This window comes from Macrosteles quadrilineatus, unplaced genomic scaffold (assembly GCF_028750875.1).
Source record: "Macrosteles quadrilineatus isolate MER2022 unplaced genomic scaffold, UCM_ALF_1.0 Scaffold_15__1_contigs__length_3749704, whole genome shotgun sequence".
NCBI classification, from domain to species: domain Eukaryota; kingdom Metazoa; phylum Arthropoda; class Insecta; order Hemiptera; family Cicadellidae; genus Macrosteles; species Macrosteles quadrilineatus.
In genome coordinates this window covers 806,161-819,180 of record NW_026542608.1, presented here as the reverse complement: position 1 = coordinate 819,180, position 13,020 = coordinate 806,161, and positions in this window count along the sequence as shown.

Below are 13,020 nucleotides of genomic sequence, written 5' to 3'. Positions count from 1 at the left end.
TTTAGATAACAACTACTAGGTCTTTGGTGGTTTTTTACTTAACTACATCCTTGATATTTATCCAGCTATTGTGTGTTTCATCAAAACCTTTCCACTTGACAAATAATTTAGAACCCTTACGTTGTAAAACCTTATCAACCAAAAACACATTACTCATTTTAGCCTTACTAATTTCCTCGGCATAAAAGCCACCTTTAAGGATTTCCCCTGTTGAGTCTTGTAATATATATGTAACAGGCCTTGTAGGTTTAATTGCATATACTTTGAAGATTTCATTAGTCCAGTTAGGTAGATATCCCTTTTTAAATGTCCTTCTAGCTTTACTGATTCTAACATTATCTCCTAATTGAAATTTAATTTTACCTTTAGGGTTTTTTAGTTTGTTTAGCCTTTTTAGTATCATCCTAACATGTTTTTGTTTAACATCTTTAGGCTTCATACCAATAGTCCTATGTTTACTATTGTTATACGACTTTACAATATTTGGCAAAATACTTAACCACTCGTAACTTCCACGAGCAGTAAATAACTTATACATTTTATTCTTAAGAGATTTATTATATCTCTCACATATTGACGCCTTCATTTCTGAGAATGTATGGTAATGATTTATGTTATACTCTTTCATCAGCCTATTAATATGAATATTAAAAAATTCTTTTCCTTGATCAGTTTGAAAATTTTTCATTTTATATTTAGCTAGTATAGGTTCAAGTGCTTTAGCAACTACAGGACCTGACTTGTCCTTTAAAGGTATAGCAAAACCTAACTTGGAAAAACAGTTGATGATTGTCATAATATAGCGGTACCCCTTGTTTAACTTTGCATATGGCTGCATTTCTACTATATCAGCCTGGTACAAGTCATTTATTCCCTTAAGAGTTACATTACGTCTGGTATAGTTTTTCCTAGCGGGTTTGTGTAGTTCTTCTGCTATGCCTTCCATAGTGGAAATGATGTATTCTTACACCTCTTTTAGCTTTATATTAGATAGAGTTTTAAACTATCCCCTCATTAAGTGAACCCGGTTAAGCATTTATAGCCCTAACAGTGTTAGGTTTCAAGAGGTTAAATTAGCAGGTTGGATTACTAACTTAAGAAAAAAATCAGCTTTCAATATGTATTGTTCTATTGATTCATTAAAGTTACTATAAGTTAAGTAATTCAATAAAATAATACTTTAGAGAGGAAACCACACTCAAATATAAGCCTAACAGACCTCAGTTATAAGATATACTTCAATACTCATCAAATGTAATGGTGAAAAATATATACAGTACTCATATTTTAATACATTAGTATAATATTTTAGTAACAAATAATATGATCAGTGTTTTTAATATAATTTGTTATAGTAAAACATTAAGTAAATTCCCTATGTCAATTAGTTAGTTTCATACAAATAATATTCCATAGTCAGAAAGATAATTCTTTGGTAAATATCTTTGATTAAATAAGGTTATCTTTACTATAGAATAATTTTTACCTGACTTTTTATTTTATTCAATAAAATAGCTCAAAATATATTTCATTGATACTTAGTGGTAAATTAATAAACTTGTTCAACTTGAAGTTATAAAGTTATAAAAAAGTGAGGTTATATCAATTTGGCAATACAACTGACAGAAAAGCAAATGGCGACCTACCCAATACATAAAGTGAGGCTATGTTATAGCTTCAATACAGTCTTAATAAGGAGGGTCATAGCTAATTAATTTAGTATAAACATTAGTCTCCCTGGTACAATTCAAACTTATAACCCTAGGTTCAAACAGTTTGCCATACTAAACCATAGTTAGCTAATTATGTTTATTGTCTGTTTCAGATGGCTGCCCCTCTCCTCCTCTACTAACGTTAAGTATTAAGTTATAGGATTATGTACATAATATAAATAAAATAATATATATAAATTCATATTTAGCTTTCACAGTTGTTTTCATTATTTTTTCAACTAAATATCCAACAAGTTTTAAAATTACATCATCTAATAGGGGGAGGCAATAGAAAAATTGGCGGGAAAGCATATAAGACAGAAGTGAGGTTATGTTACATATACAATATAATCAGTAGTTGGTAGCACTAGTGCTGTAACCTGGTAGATAATTTGTAAACTAATACCATCAACTCAAAATAACATATTGTCAACACTTATTGCTAAATTAATAGACTTGTTTAGGTTAAAAGTGAGGTTATGTTACATATATTATATAATCAGTAGTTGGTAGCACTAGTGCTGCTACCTAGTAGAGAATTTGTAAACTAATACCTCAACTAATACTGTCAACACTTAATAATAAATTAATAAGTAAAAAGTGAGGTTATGTTACATATACAAAGTCACATAAGTGGCTAACAGTAGTTGGTAGCACTAGTGCTGCAACCTAGTAGAGAATTTATAAACTAATACCATCAACTCAGAGTATAATCTTATATCAAGTTAATCATTATTATAATTATACCATAAACACTAGCGCTCTAGTGGTGAATTAACAGACTGGTTTAGGTAAAAAGTGATCAAACCTTCAGAACTCATATACAAACAGTTAACTATACCAACAAAAAAAAACACCCCAACCAAAAATGAATGGTGATTGGTAAGGATTAAACCCGTGAACCTCTAAGACACCCACTACAATACAACACTATACAAAAAAACAGCCTAAGTAACTCATTTAGCATAAATTAGATGTAAGTTTAACATAATATATTTAATAGCCTTTACAAAGACCATTTTTATACTCAGTGGTAAACTTAAGCCTTCTTTCAGCTGTTTTTAACATCAGATACAATTATCATTTGTTTCATCACACTATAGCATATATAGAATAACCTCCAATACTACTACACATTTAACATTCTTTTATGATCAACGGTAAAATTCCACTTAAGCCCTCTTTCAGCTGATTTATATTTATTATACACTATAAAATAACCTCCAACATTTACCAATTATGATCAACAGTAAGGTTTAAGCATTATACACTATATAAAATGTTTTTTTTACAAATCCTACTAGGATAGGATTGAACCCGTGAACCTCTAAACTAGATCACGTGATCAGCTGAAATAAACAGTTGTGATTGGTTAGGATTGAACCCATAAACCTCTCACTATAATACCATTAGTGGTTGGTTAGATTCGAACCCGTGAACCTCTAACATAGGTTAGATTCGAACCCGTGAACCTCCAATGATAGGTTAGCATTAAACCCATAGACCTCTAGCATAGGTTAGGATTGAACCAGTAAACCTCTCACTATAATACCATTAGTGGTTGGTTAGATTCGAACCCGTGAACCTCCATGTTAAAATCAAATCTCCAATACACACCCTGTATATATACATAGGTACAAGGGTATAGGTACCCTGTATAAGGTGTCATTTACCACTATACCCATAACTACTGTTGTGGCTCATATGGTAACGACTCCAACTACCAACAAAAAGACCGGGGTTCGAAACCCGGTCAGGCCAACACGTTAATATTTAACGTCCATTATTTAATATTTAATACAAACACCTACTGCACGTGGTCAACTAATGTCACGTGGTCAACTAATCAGCTGATCAGCTGAGAGTACACCTAGATCATCTCAAGGTCAAATTTCTGCCAAGTCGCTGGCCTGACTACTCGTAATTATTGTCGGTTAGAATGTCATTGTCCTTCAGCCAGGTTTCTTGGATTAGTCCTATGTGGATTTTGTTTTTTCTCATAAAATGAGTAAGTTCTGGCCATTTAGGTTTTATCGATCTGGCATTCCATTGAACTATTTTTAGGTCACTTATGTCCAGTTTTAGATGTTAACTTTGATTGAGTTGTGTTACCAGGTTTAGTGTCATTTAATGTCTGATTGTTTTATTTGTCAACGTTTTATTGGTCCGGTGTGGGGCCATTAGCGAAACTAACATCTCGTCAACTTGTTGAAATGTTGTTATGGTAGGGGACTTAAGTCTTAGGCATATTTGTTTAATTAATTGATCTCTGTCATAGTTTTGTACTGAGCTAGTGTTGGATGAGCCTGCCTTTTCAATGGAACTGGCATTGGAGCTAGCGGTTTGATAAACACCCAATGTTTTATGGGTTGACTGCACTCTATTGTAAGCTTTTCCATTGTTTCTTTGGTAAGTGGGTTGGGTTTTTTGGTGAGTACCAGGTTGTTTTGGTTTACTGAGCGGTGGGTATGCAGGGTTTTCTGTCAATGGTTCTGTTTCGTCAATATTGTCTTGTAGGGACGAGAAACTATTTTGTAAATTAAGTCGATAGGAATTAGTACAGTTTTGGTAAGAACACTGATCGCTCTTAATGGCCTGTGCAAAGGATTGGGAGCTATTAGGCTTTGATGGACTTTTTTGGGAATTGTTTGCTTGCGGTAAAGTAATCTGTTCTATTCATGCTCATGTGATCTTTGATATTCCTTTGCCTAATATATTCTGGTCAGTTTTGGGAGTTGCTGGAGTGAGGGCCTGAACAATGAACACATTTGCGAGGTTGGACACAATCACCACTGTGAAACTGCTCGCTGCAGTCCCTACAGATTTTTACATTTATATAATGTCAATTATACTCCATGTTGATGGCCCCTGGATTACTATGAATGACTATAATATTGTGGTATAATTACCTCGTCAATTGTATGTCACACGTTTATTGTATGCGTGTGACAGCAATGTCTTACTGTACTGTGTTTGTACCCTGACGATGCCGTATTAACGGCGAAACATGTAGGTTTTTAGCCTAACATCACATCATTTGGATTACTTGACGAGGTAATTATACCACAATATTATAGTCAATTATACCTTGATAAAACGTGTATACACGGTTAGGGTTCACTTACACTACGAATCATAGACACTATGATCCTCCAAATATGTAATTCTTAAAACACATGGCTCACTTACTCTACAAATCATAGTCTATACGAGCTTCGTAAATAATATTAAAGGTTCACGTGCACTACAGGCTCGTATACTATACGAGCCGATCAAAAATATCAAATAAATGAAGAGGGTTCACTTACTCTACAGATCATAGTACCTATGAGCGAAGCGTATGAATTCTTGAATAATTCAGGAACAAGCTCGTATAGTATACGAGCCAAAATACTGAATTTATATAAATTACAGGAGTAGGCTCGTATACTATACGAGCCTATTTCATGATAACTATTACACAAATAGAAGACGGCTCACTTACACTACAGTTCATAGGCACTATGATCTGTAGAGTAAGTGAACCCTCTACAAATATTAGAAGGCTCACTTACAGTACGGTTCATATAGCTACTCGTCGCGTGGTTTGCAGCGCATCGTTGCAGGCGTGTATGGTAGTTCTGCCTTACTTCTGCCGTTTACTAGTCGTGCAGCGTAAAAGAGAGCTTATTATGTTAATGCATTGTTGAATTTTTACTCGTTGCTAGAAATCAAGCAATTGTCAAGTACCGGTATTACAGGAGCTATTTTAAGAGTTATAACAGACTTAATTTTCAATTAATTAAAAATACTGACGTAAAAGCTTATGCAACTAATGAAATTACGTACTGTGTTATGAACATTTCTGTATAATTAAAGTTGTAAATATTTTAAAATTGTTTATTTTAGTGTTTTCTACAAACGTGTCTCAACTTATACACATAGCAGCATTAATGATGTAACGATTTTCGTTACAATAAATCTGTTAGAAGAGTTTGATCTAGATAGGTTTAATATTTAACATTCGCAGACGGGTTTACATGTTATGTAGGTGAGCTGACGTTCAAGGACAAAAGACAAGGCAATGGTCACCTATTCATGCGACGGAGGGGGGAATTAGTTTCATGGTTTGCAGACAGATAGAGTCGCTGTAGGTGTACGCCGAAATTAAACGAGTGAGGGCAGACTACGGTAAATGCCCACATTCGTCATTGTACTGTATGTCATGTTGGTCGCATCTGGAGAAGCAGATCATCTTACATGTTATAACCCTCAGAACGAGGTAAGATTTTAAGGAAATTTTAGTTTATTTAAAAAAATTACAAATTTATTCCAGGAAAGAGCGTTAATATATCGAGAAGTGCATTGTTAATTGTTTTAAGTGAATGTTTTAAGTTGCAGAGTAGTTTGAATAGACAAGTTGTAGATTGCAGGATCATACCACGTGGTGGCAAGATAGAAAATGTATAATTTTGTAATTTTAAATTCCATCTAGGCACTCAATCTTTAGTTTTAAGTAATTTCAAGTATGTATCATGGGTATATTATTAATTTCTGAGCTTAATTTGTACAGTCTGAATCATGTTAGGGTAATAGCTTCCTTTCAAAAGTATGTAACTTAATCGAAGTTTATTTAATTTAATAATAATTTGAACAAATGTGTCACAAAATCTGAGTAATAAGTGTATTTTATAATAGAAAAATTCCCATAAAAAAAAGATGACAAATTAGACGATTTTATTAAATGGCCTTGATAAATGTAGTAGACTAATTACCTTTGCACTGGAATGGTTAGATATTTGTACCTATCGTGAACTGGGAGGAGTACTGTATATATATTGTATACAGCAGTGAGTGTGATTACTGAGAATGGCGAGTTTTCACAGGGTTCACGTCTACCCCTGGATCTGAGGCATTAGGCTGGCTATTGTAATCTACGGCATCGGGAGGAAGGACTATCATCTTTGAAGGTCTCGTCTTTCTTGGATCTGCGCAGACTTCCACATATTTTCAAGCTAGATGCTCCATGGAGATCACACGTCTTCAGTCCAGGATACCACGTCGCGGGATGGAAGTGATGAGTACCATTCCAGTGCAGTTTATTTTGATTTGGGGCCTATTTTATGTAATTTTAGTTGGATTTTGAGGCGTAAAGACTTAGAGATAGTTTGTTAGAGTGTGTTTTATGAGATTTTGTGTAGGAGAGGGGAGAATTTACAGGGTACTTAATTTGTTTTTAGTAAGTGATTATTTTATCTGAACAGAGAAAAATTACTCGGAGTTTCCAAGTAAAAGAGTCAAAATTGTAATGTATTTTATGGTCATATCTAAAATTCTATAATTCTTTGTAAACATTACGAATTGTTGTAATAAAAATCTTTTCTGGAGTAAACTGTTTTATTTTGCTTCCAATCTATGTTTGGGTGCATACTGTCTCACTATTGATGGCTTTAAGCTGAAGAGTAGCATCTCTCATAATGAGTTAACTGTAGTACATAAAATATGAGGGACGTTACAATGATAATATGCATGTGCATTTTCACCAATGATAATGTAGCCTACATGGTACCACCATTGACGCGAGTATAGTTGAGAGTTTATGTCAATTTTTAAAAATATCCATAAATATTATTCTCCATAATCACTTAATTGTAAATATTTGAATCCTTCAATGCAAGTTTTAATAAAGGATTCTTTGGAGTGGTCTTATTTCTCCTGAAACTACTTGACTTTTATGAAAACACAGATTTAATGTCCTTCTCGTGCAGTTTTATTTAGCCTTAGATGGGTTTCCTCTGCAATGATATCAAAGTATAAGTTCACGTTCCTTATAGTTCGTCCTTACAGCTGTCCATATTATGTAAAATAAAAAAATGGCATACAAGTTGTACAATCTACTCTTCACCTTAGGAGTAAAACATTGCGTTGACGCCATTGCACTCAAATGTCACCAACACAAAACACTCATTAACACTCGATCCTTATTTTATTGCAAAATACGATGTTTAATTGCGTTACTTAAAATAAATGCTCAAATTACTCGTTTACATTGTAATATCTTTGAATAGATGTCATTTTGACAGTTGGTAAATAAAAAACAGTTGATTGCAAATCTATTTATTAATTGGTAAGCCCATTCTTTGCGTAATGGGAGAGGGCTCAAATTGAAGGTCTCTACCCCGTGGATGCCGGGAAAAATAGTGAAATTGCCGAAATTTTAACACAAAATTATAGTCCGTCCGTTTTGCTATGATATCCAGCGGATTAAGACGCTTCTCGGAACTCGACCGACCCTCCGCGTCCGCTCGCCGGACTGACCAAGCGAACAAACTCACCTACTGTCACAGTCCCACAGATCTGCACTTTTTTAATTTTAATTTAAAATAAATTTTTATTTATATATTTGATTCCTACATAAAATTCTGAAAATAATGAGCCCAATACGATGTAATCTTATCTTACTAATATTATAAATGTGAAAGTTTGTGTGTTTGTTTATTTGTTTGAAGTTCAATCACGCATTAACTACCCGACGGATTGGGCTGAAATTTGGCATGATTATAGCTAACATCCCCGATTAACATATAGGCATATTCTTATCTCAAAAATCCTTTCGGGCTTGATAGGCATGTTTATTTATTATTTGTTTTATTAATTAGTTTGAAATAAATAGAAGTAGGGGAACTTATTTTTTTTAGCAGTAGCAAAGCTCTGCCAAAACAATTACATATAAAAACCGATGTTCATAACCCGCGTGAAGTTGGCCCCACCATAATGAGCACAAATTATAAAAACATGTCCATAATTTAGTGCTGAATTTGTGCTTCTCAAAGGTATATATAAAAAAAATTTGTGCTCAACAATAACAACCAAAAATTATAAAAACTGTTGGCGGGGCTAACTTCACGTTCAGCCCACCACCAAACGAATTAACAATGTATTATACATAGAAATTTAGTGCTCATTTTGTGCTACAACAATATATAGTTTTTAAAATTTGTGCTCTAAAAGCAACCGAGTAAATGAGGAAAAACTGCCGCTGGTAATGACGTCATCCGCCCCGCCACATTGAACAAATCGGCTGAAAATGGTGTCATGATTTAGTGCTCATTTTGTGCTACAACAATATATAAGTTTTATAATTTGTGCTCTTAAAAAACCCGAGTAAATGAGGAAAAACTGCTGCCGGTGATGACGTCATCCGCCCCGCCACATTGAGCAAATCTGTTGAAAATAGTCACTTAGAAATTTCTTATTGAACACCCTATATTTTTATCACGTTTTCGGGTAGAAAATGCAATTTAAAAACTATTTTATTCCCAACAATTTTTCCGTAAACCCACTCGTTTAGGAGTTACAGCCTATGAAAAAGAGACTTCCGGTGTACATTTAACTTCATGTAGCCCCTAAACAAGTAAGTTTAGAGCAAAAATGTGAGGATTAAATACATCTTAAAATTGCATCTACAATCCTAAAAGAGTTACACAGTTTTCTACTTTCCAAGTTTGCTGCCATACTTTTTTTATTCTTCACATTTTTGCTCTAAACGTACTCGTTTAGGGGCTACATGATATTAAAAGTACACCGGAAATGTTTTTTTTCATAGGCTGTAACTCCTAAACGAGTTGGTTTACGGAAAAATGTCAGGTACAAAATAGTTTTTAAATTGCATTTTCTACCCGAAAACGTTATAAAATATAGGGTGTTCCATAAGAAATATCTAAGTTGGCCGCCATGTTGGAAAATGGCGGCCATTTACAAACATGACGTTTACTTATTTTTCAACATCTTTAAAAACAAGAGAATGATCCCGATTTTAAGTTTACTGTAAGATGTATCGTTTACAAGATTCTAATGGTGGCTAAAACACCCTGTATACTGTATGAATTTAATCTAAAAGTGACTATTTTCAACCGATTTGCTCAATGTGGCGGGGCGGATGACGTCATCACCGGGGGCAGTTTTTCCTCATTTACTCGGGTGTTTTAGAGCACAAATTGTATATTGTTATGGCACAAAATGAGCACTAAATCGTGATACCATTTTCAACCAATGTTTTTTTCATAGGCTGTAACTCCTAAACGAGTTGGTTTTTCGGAAAAAATGTCAGGTACAAAATAGTTTGTTACATGGTTTGCTCAATGTGGTGGGGCGGATGACGTCATCACTGGCAGCAGTTTTTCCTCATTTACTCGGGTGTTTTAAGAGCACAAATTATAAAACTTATATATATTATTGTAGCACAAAATGAACACTAAATCATGACACCATTTTCAACCGATTTGCTCAATGTGGCGGGGCGGATGACGTCATCACCAGCAGCAGTTTAAGAGCTCATTTACTCGTTGTTTTTTAGAGCACAAATTATAAAAACTATATATTGTTGTAGCACAAAATGAGCACTAAATTTCTATGTATAATACATTGTTAATTCGTTTGGTGGCGGGCTGAACGTGAAGTTAGCCCCGCCAACAGTTTTTATAATTTTTTGGTGTGTTATTGTTGAGCACAATTTTTTTGTTATATATACCTTTGAGAAGCACAAATTCAGCACTAAATTATGGACATGTTTTTATAATTTGTGCTCATTATGGTGGGGCCAACTTCACGCGGGTATGTTCATAGTATAGTTTAGTTTACTGATATCAATATTTAAATAAAGTATGATAGCATTACCAATTGACAAATTATCAGTTCACTGAAAGTTTATGTGAACACGAGACATCTTCTATATAAATAAAATTAGAGTTTTGTCTGTACATTATTTCTTATTACGATCTAGGACTTGCCTGAAATATTGTGTACAACTGTTACAGGTTAGAACTAGCGTAAGATGTGTTGGTGGGATAGAAAAAATGTAGAAAATTACAGGGTCGCGACTTTCTCTCAGTAACACTCTTAAATTGTATTTTAGCTTTTATTATGGTTTAAAACGCAATACCATATATCCAAAATGTTATAACACACATATTTTTACTTTGTTCAGATGAATTAGTGATTAGGGTAGAGGCAGCATAAAGAAAATTAGCAAAATACAGAGCAGATAGTGGCGTACACAGGGTAGTATTTAAAGGCTAAAAATATATCGTTTAAGGAGTTTTCTTATCGAATAAATTCCTACTGTGTGTATTGATGTCATTAGCATTGTTTTTTTTTTTGTAAAATAAATCAAATTGTCCAGGCTTTCTCGACAATTTCTGTCGGCTTTTTACATTGTAATATGTACGAATGTAAATTAAATTAACTATAGTTGTGGACAGGGTATCTCCGGACCAGGAAAAGGAGGCCTACCTTCCTCTGCTATTGTGGAGTTGCCCGACCGACTGACCCTAATTAATGTCGCTTGGCTGCGCTCAACGAAAACAGAAACTAGACACCCAATACCATAAACTGAAGTTAATTTATTTACAAAAATTATTAATATTGATTAGCCTATCATATAATGTTTTGTTTTAAAATGTCCATTATTTTGATACTAAATTTGATGTAAATCGGCCAATTTTTACCATTTGTGCCGCCAAACTAGTTTTTCTTTTAGAAATTGAATATAATTTACATCAAAGCGTGAGCATATGGAGGGATAACAAAATGCCTATGTATGATTGTATTAACTTTTTATTATGTCATAACCAAAATAAATAGCTCGTTTGAATGAATAGCTGGTTTCAAGAAAGCTTTTAAATCATAAATAGTATACTATGTAACTTTATTTATTGTACAATATTTACAAAAGAATCGAAAATTGCGGTTTTGTTGTTAAAATAAAGCTCGTGTACTTTCCATTTGCTGGCACCAGTTAAAAACTCAAACTGTGTTGTATACAATATTTTCTTATTGTCCTTGGAGGCTAGACGTTATAACTCAGACAACAATTAAAAAAGAAAATTTAATTTCTGGCCTCACAGTGCATTGGATATTAAAATTGCAATCACTTTGGTACCGGTATTTGAAAAAAATATTTTTTGACTATATATAACCTTTTGACCGCTGTTTGAAATCATCAAAGATGACCGCTAGCATCCAAGGACTCTTAATTCGAAATGCATGTGCATTAAACCGTGAATCTTTTACAGTAAACTAAGTTACAGAGTACCCTAAATATTAATAAGATCTGTACTAGCCAATAAACAAATATTTTCTCCTGTCAAATCCTAAAAAGCACAGCAGACAAAAATCTGTATATTCTTGTACAGTAATTTGAAACAAAAATTATTATTGTTTTATTGTCTTAGATAGCACATTTTGAGTTTACATAAATTAGTAGTATTGTTATTCATTTACTTTTAGCGAATTTCCCATATAGGGAATAAGCTATTACCGTAGGTCTCATGGTAAGACCTAGACCCGGGACCGATTTACTTTTTCATTTTGAGGTCCCCAGAGACCAAAAACACCATCCGTTCAAACTCATATATATATATAATTAATATATGTGTCCGTTAGCGCGATAACTCGAGCAAAAATGATCCGATTTTGATGAAATTTGGTACAAACGTGTAAACCTACGTTTATTCAAACGAGTTTGCGAACCAACATAATCGGACCATGGGAACAGGGGTTTATGGGGGTTTTTAGGGGTAAAGATGGGTTTTCCCCATTTTTTACCCTAAAAACCAAAAAAAAATTTCAATTTCTTTCTCAACCATTTTGTAGAGCTTAAAAAAAGAAATAATTTAGTATACTGAAGCGCTGTTGTATGCCTAACAGTCACGGAGAAAATTAAAAAAAAGTGTAATTTAAAATTTCCATGTTATCCTTATGGAGAAAATGAAAACTGTTGTAGTTTACTTGTTTATGGATATATATTGATAAAATTTGGCAAATTTATTTATTTCATCCTATACTATTGACATATGGTCAAAAAACACTTTTTACCTTCCCTGTAGCAGTAGCCAGCAAACCTAAGGACTTGTTAAATCTAATGTTATTTAAATTGGGAATAAATATGTTTATGGAAATATTTGAGTAAAAATGTATTGACAAGTTGAAATTCGCTTAGTCTGCAGGTTGGCTGCGGCGGGGGTATTTCTGTTTGGTGCTGTACGATAAACCACTTGTTTATAGTTTATATATATACAGTATACATAAAAATTCAGATTTTTTAGAAGCACTGCTTTGTCATTTACTTTTATGAATTATTCAAGCATTAAAATTATACATGTGTATAAATTTTACGTAATTTTTTTTTAACATTGTAGACTACCAATTTAATATAGTTAAATAGAACCATTTGTACTTTTGTGTCAAATTATTTTATTGGTGATAAAATTTGATTTGCTTTTAAGTTCTAAATACTTGTATTTATTTAAAAAACAAAATAAACTGTTAT